This window comes from Rutidosis leptorrhynchoides, chromosome 3, assembly GCF_046630445.1.
Source record: "Rutidosis leptorrhynchoides isolate AG116_Rl617_1_P2 chromosome 3, CSIRO_AGI_Rlap_v1, whole genome shotgun sequence".
NCBI classification, from domain to species: domain Eukaryota; kingdom Viridiplantae; phylum Streptophyta; class Magnoliopsida; order Asterales; family Asteraceae; genus Rutidosis; species Rutidosis leptorrhynchoides.
The window spans coordinates 71,300,549-71,327,131 of record NC_092335.1 but is presented as its reverse complement, the minus strand read 5'-3'; the positions used below and the strand labels follow the sequence as shown (position 1 = coordinate 71,327,131).

Here is a 26,583-nt window from a genome sequence, read left to right as displayed (position 1 = left end):
TCATGTTATTGTCTTATATAGGTAGGAAAGTTAAGTGGGTTTGGTTATGAAAGTAAATAAGAACATCCTTGCCCATAATAATCCCAATGAGACACTTCATATGTTAATTGGGATTATTGGGTTGAACAATAAATTTATTCCTCCACAACTTCCTTTGCTGCCATGCCAACCTCCTTGACCTTCACCATCACTATTTATCCTTTTTCTCCAGGCATTAACTCGTTTACCATCTTCATTAGCCCGCCCATTGGACTTCACAAACCCCTTTACCGACCCATCACATGCCTCGACCCGTAACCCAATCTTAATCTTCTCAACCGCCATCCTTGCATTTAGTGGTTGATCAGCCATCATCGGCCATGCTAGTATTGGTACTTGGGCGCATACGCACTCCAAAACAGAGTTCCACCCATTCTTTTACAATCATCCCTCTTTCACCCATTCTTTTTTCAAGCTTCTCAATAACATTTGTCTCATACTTCCTCACCACCCACAAGAATTCACTTGAGATTCTTCCAAATCCTTGGATCTTTCTTCCAACTGTTTCGTCGAAATCTCTGCTATTTAAATAGTCTAAAAACAACGGCTCCAGCTCATAAAACCTATTTATAATCAGACGATAGCTGTTCGCCGAGGCTATGCCTGTCTCCATTAATTATGAAGTTGAGGTAAAGGTCACTCGGATCACGCTGATAAAATGGCTCACCAAAGTCATTCCTAGTGACTTTGATCCATGGGAATTTTTGCAGTGTGATTAACTCATCGTCTGACTCTGGTCCCACCAAGAGCCGGTTCAAAAACCACATCTCGAGTCACAGCCCCTGCATAGCTAGCTATTCATGCCATAAAACGCTAAGCGAGGGATCCCAAACTTATTAGCAGACACAAGTGTCCGCTAAGAAAGCCGCCAGAAATAATACACATCACATTTGAGAGCCTGCTAAGTGTGTGTTAAAAGTAAGGCTGCATTAGCTTTATTGTAATAGCAAAGTGCCTAAAAAAATGAAATAAAGGTAGTTTATCGGTACTTTCTATACCTTGAGGTATTCCATTGATATCATTATTAGGAAAGGGAAGGTCGATTATTATAGGTGTAAAACTATGTTCAGTTTGGGTCCTTTCAAGAAACTGTAACCATAATTCCACGAGCCGATAGAAGTCGAGCTAAATGTAGCAATGGAATAGTATGGCCTTTAGACATGGAGGGAAACAACACAATGTGCTGAGGGGAGGTTGTTGAAATCAAGTATAGTAAGTGATGTAGTCATTTTTTGTGTTGTATGCTTGTTTGATATTGTATGGTTTGATGAATGGTTATAAAGACCAAAGAGACGTGACAAAAATAAATATAAATGAAACTTGGATGACACATATGTGTATTCGTGCATTTCATTTTATGATGCAAAAGGCAAATTCATAAAGTTTTGCTTTATTCGGGCGGAATTCAGGAATTGGTAAGATTGTGGATTTTAATTCTAAAAGCAATATTTTTACTGCTTAGAGCATTCTAAATCGCCTCTGATATCACATGCAGATTATGCACAATTTGACCAAAAAGCGAAATCTGTATGTGATATGGTAATGTTAGTGTTTGACCCTCAATAACTCAAAATGGGAGTTTTTTGTGTCAGTTTTGTGTAGGGTTCACAAGTTTTTTGTTTTTACATTTTATTATTTAAAATTAACACATTATTTAATAAAATTAATAGTATAATATTCAATAAAAAGCAATAATTAAACTAGTAACCTAGTCGTCGTCTTCAGATGATTCGTCAATTTGTTGTAGTGGTTTGTCGATCAAATGCTTGAGCTAATCGAGATACAGTTTTTTGAAGATTTTCAATATACTCTGTGATCGGGGTCCTCGATACCCTTTGCATTGACGATCAAAATACTAGTACCTGCAAAAGCAGTTCGGAGGGTCTCTTGTTGTTTCACATGTTTAACACCTTTAGATCTTTCCGACTTATGCTTTGAAATGGCTTCCAAAGCCTCCTCCGCTTTTGATAACCGAGTCGAACGACTTGACTCAGTAGAATAGTTTGATTGGGCCTTTTCTTTTGCCTTCTCTCGGCCATTTGCTCCAAAAAAGTTAATGTTGTTATTCTTGAGTGATAGGACGATATGAAGCATAACGATTGTGATTTGTTGTAGATTATTCGAGTTTGATGAATTTAATGACCCGTCCTAATCCATCTGGACGAATACATTACATTTGGTTACATTGCGAGGTACTTGACCTCTATATGATACATTTTACAAACATTGCATTCGTTTTTGAAAGACAAACTTTCATTACATCGAAAGTTGACAGCATGCATACCATTTCATAATATATCCAACTATAAATGACTTAATAATATTCTTGATGAACTCAACGACTCGAATGCAACGCCTTTTGAAATATGCCATGAATGACTCCAAGTAATATCTCTAAAATGAGCAAATGCACAGCGAAAGATTTCTTTCATACCTGAGAATAAACATGCTTTCAAGTGTCAACCAAAAGGTTGGTGAGTTCATTAGTTTATCATAAACATTCATTTCCATCATTTTAATAGAACCACAAGATTTCATATATTTAATTGTACACGTAACCCGAGTACAAAATAATACGCGTAACCCGCGAATTAAAAATCATTCATATGGTGAACGCTTGATAACCGACTTAACTTTAATGCATAGAATATCCCCAAACAGAACCTCTCGTCTGTATAATAATAATAATCTCGAAGTACTAAAGCATCCGTACCCCGGATGGGACTTATCGAGGTCCATAGATCTATCTTTAGGATTCGCGTCAATTAGGGGCCATACCCGTTTCCTAATTATTAGGTTACCAAGCTAAAAGGGGTGATATTCAATATTCATAATCCAGCCATAGAATGTAGTTTTTGATCACTTGTGTCTATTTCGTAAAACATTAATAAAATCAACGCATGTATTCTCAGTCCCAAAAATATATATAAAAAGGGAGTAATGAAACTCACAATACTGTATTTTGTAGTAAAAATACATATGACGATATTGAACAATGCAGGGTTGGCCTCGGATTCACGAACCTATATCAGTTATATATATTAAAACTTATAATAACAATTAAGCAAGTATATATATATATATATATATATATATATATATATATATATATATATATATATTAATATTAATATACTTAATAATTTGTATGTGATATTAATAAATAAATTAGTTATAACTATTTTATATACTTTAGATAAATAATTAATATTTATATATATAATTATATTAAAATATGTTTACCCATCATATGTAATTTAATTAATATTTTATAATAATAACATTTTATTTAAAAACAATATGTAATATTAATATAGTTATGATACATGTAAAAATATATTTTTATATAAATATCATTTGTTTGTTAAAATTATAATAATACTAAAATAATGATAATAATAATAATTCATTGTAACTTAATCATTTTCATGATATTATTTGTATCTATATTCTTTATGTTTGTAATAATAATAATAATAATAATGTTAATAATAATAATAATGATAATAATATTATTAATAATAATGTGTTAATGATAATAAAAATAATAATACTTAATAATAATAATAATAATAATAATAATAATAATATAATAATATAATAATAATAATAATAATAATAATAATAATAATAATAATAATAATAATAATAATAATAATAATAATAATAATAATAATAATAATAATAATAATAATAATAATGGTGATAATAATAACTACCTCATAAGCTTTTCCAAAAAGAATGACACAAACCGGGCTTGAACCCGAGACCTCTCCCTCACCCGCACACTCCCTAAACCATCTACACCGTTCTGCTTTTCTGTTTATTATTTCGACTTTTGAATATATAACCCGTTATGATTCTGCCTCCCTTCTTCTCCTTCCTCAGAAACTTCAAACGGCCAGAATCCAATTTAATTAAAATATTTTGACAATTAAATTGTTTAGGAAATGTAACCGACACATGTCACACCCCCAAATATGGACAAGGGGTAATTGTGACCAATCATATCATAACACAGTTGTATAAACGAGAACGACTCTATATGAGACTTTTTAAATAAAACCTTTATTAATAAAACAGCGAAAGCAGTAATACATGTTTACATTATTATTAAAACGTAAAATAAATGTTTATGAACTAAAATATAATATGCGACGTGGACTCCATGCAAGCATCAAATCTATCATCACAAAGTTGTAAACAGCTAGCTCAATCATCACCTGAGACAAAACATGCTTAAAGTGTCAACCAAAAAGGTTGAGTGAAATTCACAGGTTTATAAATAATATCCAAAGTTTTAGACCACAAGATTTAGTTTAAAGTTTATTGATATAGAAATATCAATCTAAAAGTGTTGCTGCATTTTGTAATATCGCTACTAAACAAGTTTACCCTATGACACCTTGTACTGTCAGTGTCGTGGAATCATTATTATGTAACCAAAGACCAACGGTCGAATGGTTAGAGACGTTACTCTCAATAGGCCTACTCACAATAATTAAGTTTGCATTTAAACGTAGCAATTAACGATATTACGGTAGGGATTTAGCATGAATCAAAGCATGACAGCATAGTTAACAATTTAGTACTTGTGTCTAAGCGTAAAACAGTTATAAAGCAAGCATGTGTCTCACCCCAAAAGTTATAAAACAGTTATGAAACAGTAAAAAAGTGGGGCTATGAAGTTCACCTTAGTAGCACACGAAAGAATTGAACGGAAGGACGTGACCGAGATCTCAACCTGGAGATAGAACGTATGATCAGGCATTGCCTAACAGACAATAGTATATAGTACTATATTGATAGTAATAGTTCACTAAAGAATTTCTATTTTCGGAAGGTTACTATTTATGGAAAGTTTTCACTTATAGTAATTTTCCAATTTTAGAAAGTTCGGGTTAATCTTTAGCAAGACGTTGTATAACTTTACTCAAACTTCGTTGCTATCAAATAAGTCAGGAATGACCAGATGTAACCGGGGGCCCAGGATTCTTGACCAGAATCTAAGTCATGGCATTCGAGATCCACAAGCTTACCCATAAATGGCAACCTAGACATCATTCACTTACGACCGTGAGTAGCGATGAAGTTCACATGAATTATACATTATCTTTGATTAACCTTCACTTTAGGTGTATACACACAACAAATTATTAATGTACTTAATAATTATATATGTGATAATATAACCTAAGTTTTATTTAATATTTAGTTATTATACCTTAGTATGTCTTATATATATATTAAATATAATTACCTTTAAATAAATACCTAAATTACTTCAAAAATAATAGTGTTTTATTAATCGAACATTATTCAAAAATGTCTAAATAATAAATTAAATATCTAAAAATTACATACATAATTTTTATAGTCTTAGTTAATCATATAGATTAGTAGAAAAATTTAAGAAAACGTTTTTATTATATTTTTGTATTTATTTTTGTTTTTACCCTTAATGTATTCACAAAACAATTTTAAATCTACGTAATTACTAAATAAACCCAAATAATTATTTTTATAAGTTTCTATCAGTCTAATAACCTGTAAAAAAATATTTAAAAAAATATTTTTTATTATTTTATATTTATTCTTAATTTACCTTCAAATTACATAATAATAGAGTTTAATTATATAATAAATACCAATTCGACCCAAGTAATTATTTTTATAATTTTTTCAGATCTATATAAGTTTTAAAAACTCAAAAAAAAATTATATATATTTTATTTTTGGTTAAAAGTATTTATTACGAATTTTACATTGTTTTTACGTTTAAACACTACATAATTCGTATTTAATTATAAATAATATTCCATAAATTATCAAAATTATTTTTATGCATCATAACACTTATAATACTAATTATAACATATAAACATAATTAATTTCGAATTTTACAAAGAATATACAATAAATATAAATATAAATGACAATATTGAAAAAAATTAATAAAAATAGAAAGTACCTCAAATTTTCTTCAAGGTTTTGAGAGAATAACTTAAGTTTTTGTGTTTGGCAAGAAAAAATGAATGAGGAGCCATGTATTTATAGGTAAAAAATAGTTGGTGAAAAGAAAAAATATAATAAAATAAAGGTGCCAATTTTGACAAAATAATAAAAACATGTTAAAAATGTTTTTAATAAGTTTTTGTTTTTGAAAATATTTAGTCAAAATTCATGGGCTCATTATTTAATTTATAAAAAAAAAATCTTATTTCTTTTTATTTTTATTTTTTTAAGCTAAAAATATATATATAATGATTAAAATAACTTATCATTTAATTAATAATTATGTTTCATATAGTTTTAAATATAATACGCATTAATATTAATATTAACTAAAGTTATTTTATATAATTAGTGTAAACTTTAGTTAACAAAAAGTGTCGACTAAAAATAAATATTTGATCAATGTCAAATTTAATTATATATTACGTATGGATAACAACCCTATAGTCAAATTAGTCAATTCAGGTATGGAAATATGAGAGTTGTTATAACACAGAACAAATTGATTGTGATATTTGGTTCATCAGAATAAAAGAAGAAGAAAAAAAATTAATAATAACAAAAAAAAAACATAGCATCGGTTTCTTCAATCTTTCTTTCAACACCATCGGGCCAAAAACTTAACAACACACAATACTAGTGAAATGTGATTTTAATTAAGATTGTAATCGAATTGTAAATAACCTGAGCAAATCACTTTTGTTAAATAAAAAAATAAAAAAAATACATATACAGCTTCGCTGCTGTCGCTGTATTCTTTTTTTTTTTTTTTAAATAACGATTTCAATTTGAAGGAAGTTTTAGTTCAGGTGTTCAACATCAAACAAGTTCTAATTCAATCCTATAAACTATTGGAATCATCAATTGCTCAAGAAACATCAAAACAAATTTAAATTTCCTGATGAACCAATTGTTTGACTTTTTGAAAATTTTCTTTGACTTCAAAATTGATAATCAATACGAAGAATTGAAACTTGTAAATTTGCAGGTAGTTTGAGTAAGGGATTTCATACATAACTGCATTTTTATATTTTTGAAAACGATTCAAAATCGAGCTATTGCATAAAAGTTATGGCGAAAGAGATGAAGGAGATGTGTTCTATTTTTTTTATTTTATATAAATGACAGGTATAGCTGTAAATGGTGCTGATAATTGACATTGATAAATGAGTGTCTCCTCCAATAATATAAAGTAATTTGATCGAATTATAGCAGAGAATGGGGAGACCAGAGGAATCAATTAAAGCAGAAAAATACAGAAATAAATAAAAAGGGACAACGACCTGTAACAGCAATTGTATTTATCTGAAATTGCAACTGTATATATATGTATTTATACTTCTGTATTTATGTACACGTATATATATATCTGTATTTGGTATAAGTATAAGTATAAGTATTTAATTATAATCTGTATATATACATTCATATATCTATTATTTTATCCGTAAATATATTTATAGATTATCATTAACTTTATTAATAAATATAAATATAAATATAAATATAATACACTTAATAATAGTAATACAAATTTTTAGTAATATAATAGTAATAATAATATTAATGTTAATCATTATAAATTTTTTTACTAGTTATATTGATATCAACAATGGTAATAATAATAATAATAATATAACAATCAATTATATCAAATTTCATAATTATGTATCATACATAATAATAATAATAACACTGTTATTAATATTAAATACATATTCTAATAATAGTAAAGAAAGTAATAATATTAGTAAAGATGACAAATTAAATGCGTTAAATTTCATATCTATATATTATCTATAATAATATAACTAATACAGAGATTAATTATTAATATTAATGTTAGTATTAATAAAAATAATGAAAGTAATAATAATATTACTATAACAACTATATTTTAACTTGTTATTAATATAATGTTAATTATGTAATATTTAATACTTATATAATAACATTTATTTAATATTTATACCTTTTATCAATATACATATAGTAATAATCATGTTTATATATCATATGTATATTCAAATTACTATATATAATTATGTTTTACATATCCAGATTTATTACTTAGATAGATGTATTAATTATATATATCAAAATAATTTAAACTCAAAGTATAACATTATACACTTAATACTTTGTTAATCGTTGACAATTTATGTTCGAAATCATTTAATAACAAGTTTTAGTTACTTTAATTTATCTTTCATAATATCTAAATCACATATCAGTTCCCTACTATATTTACTTTACAATATATAATTATTTATATGTATAGTTAATTACATGTACATTTCTATTTACGTTTATAGGTTCGTGAATTGTCGAAATCAATTAAAGGTCAATGAATTCATGTAAATAGTTCAAAGATTTTGAAACTCTACTTCATAGACTTTGCTTATCGTGTCGGAATCATATACAGATTAAGTTTAAATTTGGTCGGAAATTTTCGAGTTGTCACAGTATCTACCCGTTAAAGAAATTTCGTCCAGAAGTTTGATTGGGATCGTCATGACTGACAATAAGTATGTTTTCATGACGCATACGAGTTGAAAATTAGAGTTTTATCAATAGTTAGTAGTATGGATAAAACGATTTATCTATGTGAAGAGTACAAGTGAAGCTATCACAAAAGAGTGAAATGAGTAAATGTAGGTTTATCTTAACCAGTGACGTAGTCACGGTTGATTTCCAAAATTCAAGAGATTTGGAGAAAATCTTCGTAATAAGATTTGATTCTTCGGTAATTAAGGAAATTAGGATCCGCTTTAAATGCGATCATCTGTTTTAATTTCTCTGTTGGATATTTTACTATAAATTCACCCTCTTCGTTTCCTTTATATTTTGGTGTTCCATACTTTTGTTTTCTCTTCCCGACTTCAAGTCAAGCGAATAATGGTTCAAAATTCATAGGTATGGAGTTTTGAATGAACATAGCTAATGTTCTAGGAGATAAATTGTAGTAGCACGATCTTGATTTGTTAAATTATCGGAATTCTAGAGAAAAGATAGAACTATCAGGAAGATATGTTCTCGATATGTTTAGAGATTTGATAGAATGTAAGAGTCGCGTAATATGGCACATGATGACGGTATGTTCTATGAATCATCACGTTCCATTAGGAACTTAGCATAACTTACTGTAATATAATCACGTTGATCAAGTGTCATTATATTATACTAACTCATGCATCAGTTCCCCAACACTACTTCAATAACATTCATATTTTAAGTTCGAATTTTTTAGAATTTAGAAACTTAAACAGTTTCCTTTCTGATGTAACACTGATATCTCGAAGAGATAAATGATTTCAGATAAGAATAGTTATGAAAATATCTTCAGAAATATCGAGGATATTTATAATGAAAGATACGATGATATCTTAGAATTTCTAACATCGAAGGATGATGAGAAAGATTTGTCCGTAAGGGTTTATAGTCAGAAGTAAGGTATTCGTTAATGACTTCAGTAGATACTGAATCATTTAGATTCTTTGAAGGTAGATTTAGTCTTTGTGGTTTGTCCACAGCCTTCTTCATGATTTGCTCAATCCGTTTATCCGTTTCAACTTTTCTTTTGAGCTTTTCTAACGTATCCTTCTTTATCATCAAACTTTTGACTGTTAAAGTCGTTTACAATTTTTGTTGCTTCATTCAACTTTTCAAGATTCAGAGTATTGATTCGCAGACTGGTTGCTTTTCAGAATTTCAGAATGGAAGATCATAATTCTAAGAGATAAATGTTATATGTATATAACTGTTGATGAAGTAACGTTGCGAGATTTCAAAATACTGATTGCTAGTTCTCAGTAAGTGGTATGGCCATTCTCTTTATAAGATGCGGATGAGTATATGATAGGGTTTCGATAAATATAATGATTTTTTCGGAAAGTCAAAGATCAATGAAGTTGTTGGTAAGTTTACTGCTAATGTGGTGAGATAAACGTTTCCCCGGTAATGATGATGAAGGGGTAATTGTTATGATAAGGCTTATCCGAATGAAAAATTGAAGTTGATTTGCTGGAGCTGTGACAAAATTGGCTAGTTTGGAAAGGAATTGCAAAGTTATTTTCAATAATAACAACGCCAAAGGAGCTAGCACAGATACGTGTTAAACGTTTACTCAGGTTCCGAGTGTTTTCAGGTGCATAACTATATGCATCAATCTTTTCTTCTGTAGATGAAGTGCGGTTGGTTCATCCTCTCGATTGAGGTGTTTTCAAGAATCATGAAAGGTTTAAACGCAGATTGTAATCGTTAAGATACAAATGAGGTTTAGGATAAAATCAAGTGGCAAACTTGAAGAATTGTTTAGTTTCATATGTTAAAATCAGTATTTTAATTCATTTTAATTGTCCAATTTTAGTAGTCTACAGTTGATAGTCCACAGTTAATAGTTCAATAATTCATATATAGTTTAATATATAATATTCGAATTAATTAATACATGTCGTGACCCATTGTATTCATGTCTCAGACTCGATCACAACTCAAAGTATATATATTATTATAGAATCAACCTCAACCCCGTATAGCTAACTCGATCATTACCGCATATAGAGTGTCTATGGTTATTCTAAATAATATATATAGATGCGTCGATATGATATGTCAAAACATTGTATACGTGTCCCGATATTTAAAATGCGTAAATAACAGTATTTAAATGACGATAAATAAAGTGCGTAAAATAAATAACAGAAATTAAATGGCGATAAATAAAATTGCGAGAATTAAAATTGCGATAAATAAATTGCGATAAATAGAATGTAATTATGAATTAACAGTTAGCTAGGATTTCGTTAGCGTGGATTCTTAACAAAATTTTTCTCATAGTTAATTTGTTTGTTTCTAACAAATTTTAATTTCGTCCAATGTTTTCTTCATTATGCCACTTGTTGGATTCTGATATATCAAAATCCAAATATAAAATTGGATGAAAATGGTTATTCTGTGGTGAACGAATTCGTATATCTGTGAATGTAAGTAGGATAGTAAATAACTGTTGAATCAGATTCGAAGAATGTACAGTGTAACTTATTAATGTGAAATCTAAATATTCCTCGGGTATTACCTACCCGTTAAAATATTTTCACCATTAACAGTTTGTACAAAAGAATTTTTAATTACAATCTTTGTGAAAATATACTTTCATATGTGACAACCCGGAAATTTCCAACCAAATTTAAACTTTAATCTTTATATCTTTCCGACACGATAAGCAATATTTGTGAAGTTAAATTTCAAGAATTTTAAACTATGTTCATACATTCATTCAACCTCGACCAAGTTCCAACGATTCACGAACCATTAAACGAATATGATTATATATGTATATGTGTATATATATTACAACTTGAAACGTAAACAAAATATTAGATTAAATACTTAATATGATTGTATCTGTTTCAAAATGTTTATCAATGAAATTAGAAGATAAGATCAAATGATTGAATTATCAGATATATTGAATTATTATTACAAGTCTCTGTTAAAAGGCCCACGTTGATTTGAGAAATCTTTCAATTTTAACAATATTCGGAAAATAGTAAAGTAATTTTTAAATAAGAACAAATTGTCAATCATTGAGAACTAGACAAAGGATAGTGGAAGATTGAATCTCATAAAGACTCGATTGATCTATTTAGTTTCAAACGTACAAAAACGTTTTCAGTTTAAAAAGAACTTTATTATTAAAACGTATATAACTTTTATAAATATCTAGAACCATTTTTGACAACTCATTACTTAACTAGTATGATAAAGATAACGATATTTATATTTTATTTTATTAAATATATATAACGATTTAAATTAATATTATATATATTTATACGCGTATTATACGTACATAGTTTTATACTTTTACTATACTTAAACTTTACCTTTACTTTATTTTTACTTTACTTTAACTTTAATAATTCATACTTTAATAATTCACTTTAATAATTCATATTTTAATAATTCACTTTAATAATTCATACTTTAATAATTCACTTTAATAATTCATACTTTAATAATTCACTTTAATAATTCATACTTTAATAATTCATACTTTAATAATTCACTTTAATAATTCAAAAATCTATTATAAATAGAATTCAATAGGTTTCATTATTTCATAGAAACTTGAAAATATTTTTCTCTAAACTCTCTCAATCGATTTACATATATATATTTACTCCGTATTATTTCAAGATATTATTAGTATACATAAAATATTACGACGGAGTGTTGTCCGAGTGATTTCGAAATTGTTTTTCGAGTGGGATAGGATTAAGGAAATTATGGGTTATAGCTATGGAGGTGATTGAGTATGGTTCATGGGTATGCTCGTGAGGTCAATATAGTGTTTATCATTTCCGTTGCGTCTACGTACCTTTCCTGCAATATTGAATCTCAATATTGATACGTGAGTACTCATAATTTAACTTTTATATACTAATAGTGTATCCCTGACTAGTGCTCGAGTATTTAGAATTATGCATGCTTGTACTTTTGATATTGCCCTTAGACAGGTTAGGTTGAATCTTGAATTAGTTACACTTGCGGTTGAGATAAGGTATAAGATATGCATGTCCTTGGAAAGCTAGCGAAAAATTAAGAACTTTTCCTTTAGATATCGAATGGTTTCGATGAACGGATTAGAAGTTATAATCAATTGAATTTTCGATATTTTTTATTAAAAATGATTATTATTATCGTCGTTTTTATCGTCGTTCTAGTTTTATCTTATTATTATCATTATTATTATCTTTATCAATAAAAGGGATTTATCATTAAAAATTGTTATTTTTTTTATTATTACTATCGTTATTATCGTTAAAGTTATAATTAGTATTATTATTATTATCCAATTATTATTATTATTATTATTATTATTATTATTATTATTATTATTATTATTATTATTGGTATTATTATTATTATTATTATTATTATTATCATTATTAATATATATATCATTATTTAAAAATGGTTATTGTTATTGTTATTATTATTATTACTACATTATCATTAAGATAATTATTAGTATTATCGTTAACAATGTTATAGTAACTATCATTATTAATATTAGTGTAATTAAAACAAATATTTGTAACACCTAATTATTTTGATTACTATTATTATCATTATTATGACCACGATATAAAAGACGATTAAAAGCTATTAAACGAAACGATTAGGAAATAATGGGTAAGAGTATCATGATGAAATTAAAATATTATAAGATATTGATTTAGATAAAATTATCGTTCTTATTATTTTTATCATTACTATTATTATTAAAAGTATCGTTAGTATTAAAACTATCATTTTAACAAAAATTATCATTTTAATAGAAATGTCATTGTTACTATAAAATATCATTATTATTATTATTATTTTAAATAGAATTATTATTTTAAAGATAATATTAAAAATTATCGTAAATATTAAAGATATCATAATTAGAATTATCGTTTTATCATAATGTCATCTTAGTAATTATAAATAATAATATTTTTATAATAATAATTATTATTACAAAATAATACAACTTTTACTTACTATCATTATAGATATTATTTTATCAAATAAATATATGATACAAACATATTTTACTATGTGTAATAACTTACTTTAATAATACCTATCATATTATCTTTATGATATTAAATGAACCCTATAAATTTTATTACTTAATATATATAAAAGTATATTTTATTATATAAATTTAATATAAAATTTTATTTATTAATAAATAAATTATATTATTTACTCTAATAAATCTTTTAAAAATATTTAAAAATATAAAACGACGATATTTAAACTACATATTAATCATGTATAGATTTTTGAAAATTATTTTGAGTCAAATTTACTTTTGTTGACTTTTACATATTAGTCTCGAGCATTAGGATTGTGGTACACTATGACTTGACCTAATTTGTTAGACAAATATTGACCAACATATAATTATATATAATTAATTTAGGTTCGTGAATCCGAGGCCAACCTTGCACTTGTTCCATGACGTTATATGTATTTTTACTATGAAATACAGTATGGTGAGTTTCATTTGCCTTTTTACCCTTTTATATTTTTGGGCTGAGAATACATGCGCAATTTTTATAAATGTTTTACGAAATAAACACAAGTAATCGAAACTACATTATATGGTTGAATGATCGAAATCGAATATGCCCCTTTTTATTAAGTCTGGTAATCTAAGAATTAGGGAACAGACACCCTAATTGACGCGAACTCTAAAGATAGATCTATTGGGCCTAACAAACCCCATCCAAAGTACCGGATGCTTTAGTACTTCGAAATTTATATCATGTCCGAAGGAGGATCCCGGAATGATAGGGGATATTCTTATATGTATCTAGTTAATGTCGGTTACCAGGTGTTCACCATATGAATGATTATTTTTGTCTCTATGCATGGGACGTATATTTATGAGAACTGGAAATGAAATTCTTGTGGTCTATTAAAATGATGAAAATAAATGATTATGATAAACTAATGAACTCACCAACCTTTTGGTTGACACTTTAAAGCATGTTTATTCTCAGGTGTTAAAGAAATCTTCCGCTGTGCATTTGCTCATTTTAAAGATATTACTTGGAGTCTTTCATAGCATATTTCGAAGAACGTTGCATTCGAGTCATTGAGTTCATCAAAGATTATTATTAAATCAATTTATAGTTGGAGAGTGGATATTATGAAATGGTATGCATGCCTGTCAATTTTCGATATAAAGAAAGATTGTCTTTTAAAAATGAATGCAATGTTTGTAAAATGTATCATATAGAGGTCAAATACCTCGCAATGTAATCAACTATTGTGAATCGTTTATAATGTATATGAACGGGTCCTTTCATCATATATGTATATTTTCATCAGATGTACTCATGGATTTAATAAGTTAATATGATATTAAACTCATTTGGTTTACCGTTAGAACTAGAATACATAATCTCTAAAACATTAAAGATTACTTAATCGCCATGAAGAACGAAGATAATTGATGTAGAACGATACGTAGAACGATGATTATACTCGAGGTACAAAATGAGATGTTGAGGCATGGATTGTTGATGGTACTGGTGTGGATGTTGGTGGTGCTGTTGGTCCTGGTGATGTTGCTGAAGCTGGTAAATTTTGCACCATATTCTCCAAATTGATTACTCGAGCGCGAAGTTCGTTGACTTCTTCTATTATTCTGGGATGATTGTCGATCGAAACGAGTGGATGAATAAGATCTAGAATTTGAGATAGTATATAATCATGAAGAGATACTCTAGAAATGATAGAGAAAATGATGTCTCGAACAGGTTCGCCGGTAAGTGCTTCAGGTTCATCGTCAAGAGGGCAATGGGGTGGATGGAAGGGATCACCTTCTTCTTGGCTCCAGTGATTAAGTAGGCTACGAACCTATCCCCAATTCATCCAGAATAGATGATGACTAATTGGTTGATCCATTTCGGTCACACTGCTTTCGGAGCTCGAGTGAAACTCCATATCGGAATCCGAGGGACTTGAACTAGCGGCGAGTTCCATTTCGTACGATTGAATAAGGGATTTTTCGATATGAAATGATTTTCGTCTATCGGATGGTATTCTAATTACATAGAATATCTATATATATAGAACAAAAGATTTCGTAGATTACGAAGGAATTTACGGAATATGTCAGGCAGAGTTTACAGTAACAGATATGCTAAGATATGAATTTTGTCTATACACTATTTATGCAATCAATGCTGTAAGAAGTGTCTAGACTAAGAATGATAAGCAGGTAATTTTCGACATAGATGATAAGCAAAACTTTTGACATGCAGACACGATCGAAGTCCAGACTCACTAATGCATCTAATCAACTATCAGTTAGACACACTAATGCAAGACCTGGTTCGCTAAGACCACCGCTCTGATACCAACTTTAATTACCCGTCCTAATCCATCTGGACGAATACATTACATTTGGTTACATCGCGAGGTACTTGACCTCTATATGATACATTTTACAAACATTGCATTCGTTTTTGAAAGACAAACTTTCATTACATCAAAAGTTGACAGCATGCATGCCATTTCATAATATATCCAACTATAAATGACTTAATAATATTCTTGATGAACTCAATGACGCGAATGCAACGCCTTTTGAAATATGCCAGGAATGACTCCAAGTAATATCTCTAAAATGAGCAAATGCACAACGGAAGATTTCTTTCATACCTGAGAATAAACATGCTTTCAAGTGTCAACCAAAAGGTTGGTGAGTTCATTAGTTTATCATAAACATTTATTTTCATCATTTTAATAGACCACAAGATTTCATATATTAAATTGTACGTAACCCGCGAATTAAAAATCATTCATATGGTGAACGCTTGATAACCGACTTAACTTTAATGCATAGAATATCTCCAAACATAACCTCTCGTCTGTATAATAACAATAATCTCGAAGTACTAAAGCATCCGTACCCCGAATGGGACTTGTCGAGGTCCATAGATCTATCTTTAGGATTCGCGTCAATTAGGGGCCATACTCGTTTCCTAATTATTAGGTTACCAAGCTAAAAGGGGTGATATTCAATATTCGTAATCCAGCCATAGAATGTAGTTTTTGATCACTTGTGTCTATTTCGTAAAACATTAATAAAATCAACGCATGTATTCTCAGTCCCAAAAATATATATAAAAGGGGAGTAATGAAACTCACAATACTATATTTTGTAGTAAAAATACATATGACTATATTGAACGATGCAGGGTTGGCCTCGGATTCACGAACCTATATCAGTTATATATATTAAAACTTATAATAACAATTAAGCAAGTATATATATATATATATATATATATATATATATATATATATATATATATATATATATATATATATATATATATATATATATATTAATATACTTAATAATTTGTATGTGATATTAATAAATAAATTAGTTATAACTATTTTATATACTTTAGATAAATAATTAATATTTATATATATAATTATATTAAAATATGTTTACCCATCATATGTAATTTAATTAATATTTTATAATAATAACATTTTATTTAAAAACAATATGTAATATTAATATAGTTATGATACATGTAAAAATATATTTTTATATAAATATCATTTGTTTGTTAAAATTATAATAATACTAAAATAATGATAATAATAATAATTCATTGTAACTTAATCATTTTCATAATATTATTTGTATCTATATTCTTTATGTTTGTAATCATAATAATAATAATAATGTTAATAATAATAATAATGATAATAATATTATTAATAATAATGTGTTAATGATAATAAAAATAATATTACTTAATAATAATAATAATAATAATAATGATAATAATAATAATAATAATAATAATAATAATAATAATAATAATAATAATAATAATAATAATAATAATAATAATAATAATAATAATAATAATAATAATAATAATAATAATAATAATAATGGTGATAATAATAACTACCTCATAAGCTTTTCCAAAAAGAATGACACAAACCGGGCTCTAACCCGAGACCTCTCACTCACCAGCACACTCTCGAAACCATCTACACCGTTCTGCTTTTCTGTTTATTATTTCGACTTTTGAATATATAACCCGTTATGATTCTGTCTCCCTTCTTCTCCTTCCTCAGAAACTTCAAACGGCCAGAATCCTATTTAATTAAAATATTTTGACAATTAAATTGTTTAGGAAATGTAACCGACACAGAACCAATTGATTGTGATATTTGGTTCATCAGAATAAAAGAAGAAGAAAAAAAAATTAATAATAACAAAACAAAAACATAGCAGCGGTTTCTTCAATCTTTCTTTCAACACCATCGGCCCAAAAACTTAACAACACACAATACTAGTGAAATGTGATTTTAATTAAGATTGTAATCGAATTGTAAATAACCTGAGCAAATCACTTTTGTTAAATAAAAAAATAAAATAAAATACATATACAGCTTCGCTGCTGTCGTTGTATTCTTTTTTTTTTTTTTAAAAATAATGATTTCAATTTGAAGGAAGTTTTAGTTCAGGTGTTCAACATGAAACAAGTTCTAATCCAATCCTATAAACTATTGGAATTATCAATTGCTCAAGAAACATCAAAACAAATTTAAATTTCCTGATGAACCAATTGTTTGACTTTTTGAAAATTTTCTTTGACTTCAAAATTGATAATCAATACGAAGAATTGAAACTTGTAAATTTGAAGGTAGTTTGAATAAGGGATTTCATACATAACTGCATTTTTATATTTTTGAAAACAATTCAAAATTGAGCTATTGCATAAAAGTTATGGCGAAAGAGATGAAGGAGCTGTGTTCTATTTTTTTTTATATAAATGACAGGTATAGCTGTAAATGGTGCTGATAATTGACATTGATAAATGAGTGTCTCCTCCAATAATATAAAGTAATTTGATCGAATTATAGCAGAGAATGGGGAGACCAGAGGAATCAATTAAAGCAGAAAAATACAGAAATAAATAAAAAGGGACAACGACCTGTAACAGCAATTGTATTGATCTGAAATTGCAACTGTATATATATATATATATATATATATATATATATATATATATATATATATATATATATATATGTATTTATACTTCTATATTTATGTACACGTATATATATATCTGTATTTGGTATAAGTATAAGTATTTAATTATAATCTGTATATATACATTCATATATCGGTTATTTTATCCGTAAATATATTTATAGATTATCATTAACTTTATTAATAAATATAAATATAAATATAATAATAATAAACTTAATAATAGTAATACAAATTTTTAGTAATATAATAGTAATAATAATATTAATGTTAATCATTATAAATTTTTTTACTGGTTATATTGATATCAACAATGGTAATAATAATAATAATATAACAATCAATTATATTAAATTTCATAATTATGTATTATACATAATAATAATAATAACACTGTTATTAATATTAAATACATATTCTAATAATAGTAAAGAAAGTGATAATATTAGTAAAGATGACGAATTAAATGCGTTAAATTTCATATCTATATATTATCTATAATAATATAAATAATATGTAGATTAATTATTAATATTAATGTTAGTATTAATAAAAATAATTAAAGTAATAATAATATTACTATAACAACTATATTTTAACTTGTTATTAATATAATATTAATTATGTAATATTTAATACTTATATAATAACATTTATTTAATATTTATACTTTTTATCAATATACATATAGTAATAATCATGTTTATATATCATATGTATATTCAAATTACTATATATAATTATGTTTTACATATCCAGATTTATTACTTAGATAGATTTATTAATTATATACATAAAAACAATTTAAACTCAAAGTATAATATTATACACTTAATACTTTGTTAATCATTGACAATTTATGTTCGAAATCATTTAATAACAAGTTTTAGTTACTTTAATTTATCTTTCATAATATCAAAATCACATATCAGTTCTCTACTATATTTACTTTACAATATATAATTATTTATATGTATAGTTAATTACATGTACATTTCTATTTACGTTTATAGGTTCGTGAATCGTCAAAATCAATTAAAGGTCAATGAATTCATGTAAGTAGTCAAAGATTTTGAAACTCACTTCATTGACTTTGCTTATTGAAATGTCCCGTTCTTATTGATTAAAAACGTTCCATATTAATTGATTTCGTTGCGAGGTTTTGACCTCTATATGAGACGTTTTTCAAAGACTGCATTCATTTTTAAAACAAACCATAACCTTTATTTCATAGATAAAGGTTTTAAAAAGCTTTACGTAGATTATCAAATAATGATAATCTAAAATATCCTGTTTACACACGACCATTACATAATGGTTTACAATACAAATATGTTACAACAAAATAAGTTTCTTGAATGCAGTTTTTACACAATATCATACAAGCATGGACTCCAAATCTTGTCCTTATTTAAGTATGCGACAGCGGAAGCTCTTAATAATCACCTGAGAATAAACATGCTTAAAACGTCAACAAAAATGTTGGTGAGTTATAGGTTTAACCTATATATATCAAATCATAATAATAGACCACAAGATTTCATATTTCAATACACATCCCATACATAGAGATAAAAATCATTCATATGGTGAACACCTGGTAATCGACAATAACAAGATGCATATATAAGAATATCCCCATCATTCCGGGACACCCTTCGGATATGATATAAATTTCGAAGTACTAAAGCATCTGGTACTTTGGATGGAGTTTGTTAGGCCCAATAGATCTATCTTTAGGATTCGCGTCAATTAGGGTGTCTGTTCCCTAATTCTTAGATTACCAGACTTAATAAAAAGGGGCATATTCGATTTCGATAATTCAACCATAGAATGTAGTTTCACGTACTTGTGTCTATTTTGTAAATCATTTATAAAACCTGCATGTATTCTCATCCCAAAAATATTAGATTTTAAAAGTGGGACTATAACTCACTTTCACAGATTTTTACTTCGTCGGTAAGTAAGACTTGGCCACTGGTTGATTCACGAACCTATAACAATATATACATATATATCAAAGTATGTTCAAAATATATTTACAACACTTTTAATAGATTTTGATGTTTTAAGTTTATTAAGTCAGCTGTCCTCGTTAGTAACCTACAACTAGTTGTCCACAGTTAGATGTACAGAAATAAATCGATAAATATTATCTTGAATCAATCCACGACCCAGTGTATACGTATCTCAGTATTGATCACAACTCAAACTATATATATTTTGGAATCAACCTCAACCCTGTATAGCTAACTCCAACATTCACATATAGAGTGTCTATGGTTGTTCCGAAATATATATAGATGTGTCGACATGATAGGTCGAAACATTGTATACGTGTCTATGGTATCTCAAGATTACATAATATACAATACAAGTTGATTAAGTTATGGTTGGAATAGATTTGTTACCAATTTTCACGTAGCTAAAATGAGAAAAATTATCCAATCTTGTTTTACCCATAACTTCTTCATTTTAAATCCGTTTTGAGTGAATCAAATTGCTATGGTTTCATATTGAACTCTATTTTATGAATCTAAACAGAAAAGTATAGGTTTATAGTCGGAAAAATAAGTTAAAAGTCATTTTTGTAAAGGTAGTCATTTCAGTCGAAAGAACGACGTCTAGATGACCATTTTAGAAAACATACTTCCACTTTGAGTTTAACCATAATTTTTGGATATAGTTTCATGTTCATAATAAAAATCATTTTCTCAGAATAACAACTTTTAAATCAAAGTTTATCATAGTTTTTAATTAACTAACCCAAAACAGCCCGCGGTGTTACTTCGACGGCGTAAATCCGGTTTTACGGTGTTTTTCGTGTTTCCAGGTTTTAAATCATTAAGTTAGCATATCAGATAGATATAGAACATGTGTTTAGTTGATTTTAAAAGTCAAGTTAGAAGGATTAACTTTTATTTGCGAACAAGTTTAGAATTAACTAAACTATGTTCTAGTGATTACAAGTTTAAACCTTCGAAAAAGATAGCTTTATATGTATGAATCGAATGATGTTATGAACATCATTACTACCTTAAGTTCCTTGGATAAACCTACTGGAAAAGAGAAAAATGGATCTAGCTTCAACGGATCCTTGGATGGCTCGAAGTTCTTGAAGCAGAATCATGACACGAAAACAAGTTCAAGTAAGATCATCACTTGAAATAAGATTGTTATAGTTATAGAAATTGAACCAAAGTTTGAATATGATTATTACCTTGTATTAGAATGATAACCTACTGTAAGAAACAAAGATTTCTTGAGGTTGGATGATCACCTTACAAGATTGGAAGTGAGCTAGCAAACTTGAAAGTATTCTTGATTTTATGTAACTAGAACTTGTAGAATATATGAAGAACACTTAGAACTTGAAGATATAACTTGAGAGAGATCAATTAGATGAAGAAAATTGAAGAATGAAAGTGTTTGTAGGTGTTTTTGGTCGTTGGTGTATGGATTAGATATAAAGGATATGTAATTTTGTTTTCATGTAAATAAGTCATGAATGATTACTCATATTTTTGTAATTTTATGAGATATTTCTTGCTAGTTGCCAAATGATGATTCCCACATGTGTTAGGTGACTCACATAGGCTGCTAAGAGCTGATCATTGTAGTGTATATACCAATAGTACATACATCTAAAAGCTGTGTATTGTACGAGTACGAATACGGGTGCATACGAGTAGAATTGTTGATGAAACTGAACGAGGATGTAATTGTAAGCATTTTTGTTAAGTAGAAGCATTTTGATAAGTGTCTTGAAGTCTTTCAAAAGTGTATGAATACATATTAAAACACTACATGTATATACATTTTAACTGAGTCGTTAAGTCATCGTTAGTCGTTACATGTAAATGTTGTTTTGAAACCTTTAGGTTAACGATCTTGTTAAATGTTGTTAACCCAATGTTTATAATATCAAAAGAGATTTTAAATTATTATATTATCATGATATTATGATGTACGAATATCTCTTAATATGATATATATACATTAAATGTCGTTACAACGATAATCGTTACATATATGTCTCGTTTCAAAATCATTAAGTTAGTAGTCTTGTTTTTACATATGTAGTTCATTGTTAATATAAGTAATGATATGTTTACTTATCATAATATCATGTTAACTATATATATAACCATATATATGTCATCATATAGTTTTTACAAGTTTTAACGTTCGTGAATCACCGGTCAACTTGGGTGGTCAATTGTCTATATGAAACCTATTTCAATTAATCAAGTCTTAACAAGTTTGATTGCTTAACATGTTGGAAACATTTAATCATGTAAATATCAATTTCAATTAATATATATAAACATGGAAAAGTTCGGGTCACTACAGTACCTACCCGTTAAATAAATTTCGTCCCGAAATTTTAAGCTGTTGAAGGTGTTGACGAATCTTCTGGAAATAGATGCGGGTATTTCTTCTTCATCTGATCTTCACACTCCCAGGTGAACTCGGGTCCTCTACGAGCATTCCATCGAACCTTAACAATTGGTATCTTGTTTTGCTTAAGTCTTTTAACCTCACGATCCATTATTTCGACGGGTTCTTCGATGAATTGAAGTTTTTCGTTGATTTGGATTTCATCTAATGGAATAGTGAGATCTTCTTTAGCAAAACATTTCTTCAAATTTGAGACGTGGAAAGTGTTATGTACAGCCGCGAGTTGTTGAGGTAACTCTAGTCGGTAAGCTACTGGTCCGACACGATCAATAATCTTGAATGGTCCAATATACCTTGGATTTAATTTCCCTCGTTTACCAAATCGAACAACGCCTTTCCAAGGTGCAACTTTAAGCATGACCATCTCTCCAATTTCAAATTCTATATCTTTTCTTTTAATGTCAGCGTAGCTCTTTTGTCGACTTTGGGCGGTTTTCAACCGTTGTTGAATTTGGATGATCTTCTCGGTAGTTTCTTGTATAATCTCCGGACCCGTAATCTGTCTATCCCCCACTTCACTCCAACAAATCGGATACCTGCACTTTCTACCATAAAGTGCTTCAAACGGCGCCATCTCAATGCTTGAATGGTAGCTGTTGTTGTAGGAAAATTCTGCTAACGGTAGATGTCGATCCCAACTGTTTCCGAAATCAATAACACATGCTCGTAGCATGTCTTCAAGCGTTTGTATCGTCCTTTCACTCTGCCCATCAGTTTGTGGATGATAGGCAGTACTCATGTCTAGACGAGTTCCTAATGCTTGCTGTAATGTCTGCCAGAATCTTGAAATAAATCTGCCATCCATATCAGAGATAATAGAGATTGGTATTCCATGTCTGGAGACGACTTCCTTCAAATACAGTCGTGCTAACTTCTCCATCTTGTCATCTTCTCTTATTGGTAGGTAGTGTGCTGATTTGGTGAGACGATCAACTATTACCCAAATAGTATCAAAACCACTTGCAGTCCTTGGCAATTTAGTGATGAAATCCATGGTAATGTTTTCCCATTTCCATTCTGGGATTTCGGGTTGTTGAAGTAGACCTGATGGTTTCTGATGCTCAGCTTTGACCTTAGAACACGTCAAACATTCTCCTACGTATTTAGCAACATCGGCTTTCATACCCGGCCACCAAAAATGTTTCTTGAGATCCTTGTACATCTTCCCCGTTCCAGGATGTATTGAGTATCTGGTTTTATGAGCTTCTCTAAGTACCATTTCTCTCATATCTCCAAATTTTGGTACCCAAATCCTTTCAGCCCTATACCGGGTTCCGTCTTCCCGAATATTAAGATGCTTCTCTGATCCTTTGGGTATTTCATCCTTTAAATTTCCCTCTTTTAAAACTCCTTGTTGCGCCTCCTTTATTTGAGTAGTAAGGTTATTATGAATCATTATATTCATAGATTTTACTCGAATGGGTTCTCTGTCCTTCCTGCTCAAGGCATCGGCTACCACATTTGCCTTCCCCGGGTGGTAACGAATCTCAAAGTCGTAATCATTCAATAATTCAATCCACCTACGCTGCCTCATATTCAGTTGTTTCTGATTAAATATGTGTTGAAGACTTTTGTGGTCAGTATATATAATACTTTTGACCCCATATAAGTAGTGCCTCCAAGTCTTTAATGCAAACACAACCGCGCCTAATTCCAAATCATGCGTCGTATAATTTTGTTCGTGAATCTTCAATTGTCTAGACGCATAAGCAATCACCTTCGTTCGTTGCATTAATACACAACCGAGACCTTACTTTGATGCGTCACAATAAATCACAAAATCATCATTCCCTTCAGGCAATGACAATATAGGTGCCGTAGTTAGCTTTTTCTTCAATAACTGAGACGCTTTCTCTTGTTCATCATTCCATTCAAATTTCTTCCCTTTATGCGTTAATGCAGTCAAGGGTTTTGCTATTCTGGAAAAGTCTTGGATGAACCTTCTGTAGTAACCAGCTAGTCCTAAAAACTGGCGTATGTGTTTCGGAGTTTTCGGGGTTTCTCACTTTTCAACAGTTTCTATCTTTGCCGGATCCACCTTAATACCTTTTTTGTTCACTATGTGACCGAGGAATTGAACTTCTTCCAACCAAAATGCACACTTTGAAAACTTAGCGTACAATTCTTCCTTCCTCAATACTTCTAACACCTTTCTCAAATGTTCACCGTGTTCTTGGTCATTCTTTGAGTAAATAAGTATGTCATCAATGAAAACAATGACAAACTTGTCAAGGTATGGTCCACACACTCAGTTCATAAGGTCCATGAACACAGCTGGTGCATTAGTTAAACCAAACGGCATGACCATAAACTCGTAATGACCGTAACATGTTCTGAAAGCAGTCTTTGGAATATCATCTTCTTTCACCCGCATTTGATGATACCCGGAACGTAAGTCAATCTTTGAATAAATAGACGAGCCTTGTAGTTGATCAAATAAGTCGTCGATTCTCGGTAGTGGGTAGCGGTTCTTGATGGTAAGTTTGTTCAACTCTCGGTAGTCGATACACAACCTGAATGTACCATCTTTCTTCTTGACAAACAAAACAGGAGCTCCCCACGGTGATGTGCTTGGTCGAATGAAACCACGCTCTAAAAGTTCTTGTAATTGGCTTTGCAGTTCTTTCATCTCGCTGGGTGCGAGTCTGTAAGGAGCACGAGCTATTGGTGCAGCTCCTGGTACAAGATCTATTTGAAATTCAACGGATCGATGTGGGGGTAATCCCGGTAATTCTTTTGGATATACATCGGGAAATTCTTTTGCAATGGGAACATCATTGATGCTCTTTTCTTCAGTTTGTACTTTCTCGACGTGTGCTAGAACAGCATAGCAACCTTTTCTTATTAGTTTTTGTGCCTTCAAATTACTAATAAGATGTAGCTTCGTGTTGCCCTTTTCTCCGTACACCATTAAGGGTTTTCCTTTTTCTCGTATAATGCAAATTGCATTTTTGTAACAAACGATCTCCGCTTTCACTTCTTTCAACCAGTCCATACCGATTATCACATCAAAACTCCCTAACTCTACTGGTATAAAATCAATCTTAAATATTTCACTAACCAGTTTAATTTCTCGATTCCGACATATATTATCTGCTGAAATTAATTTACCATTTGCTAATTCGAGTAAAAATTTACTATCCAAAGGCGTCAATGGACAACTTAATTTAGCACAAAAATCTCTACTCATATAGCTTCTATCCGCACCCGAATCAAATAAAACGTAAGCAGATTTATTGTCAATAAGAAACGTACCCGTAACAAGCTCCGGGTCCTCCTGTGCCTCTACCGCATTAATATTGAAAACTCTTCCACGGCCTTGTCCATTCGTGTTCTCCTGGTTCGGGCAATTTCTAATAATGTGGCCTGGTTTTCCACATTTATAACAAACTACATTGGCATAACTTGCTCCGACACTACTTGCTCCGCCATTACTCGTTCCGACACCATTTGTTCCTTTC

General features: G+C 29.0%; 1 pseudogene; it reads right to left on the bottom strand.

Annotated features, from left to right (window-relative positions):
* Positions 1 to 134: 134 nt before the first annotated feature.
* On the bottom strand, positions 135 to 2,133 carry LOC139900084 (UDP-glycosyltransferase 90A1-like; annotated as a pseudogene).
* Positions 2,134 to 26,583: the final 24,450 nt, after the last annotated feature.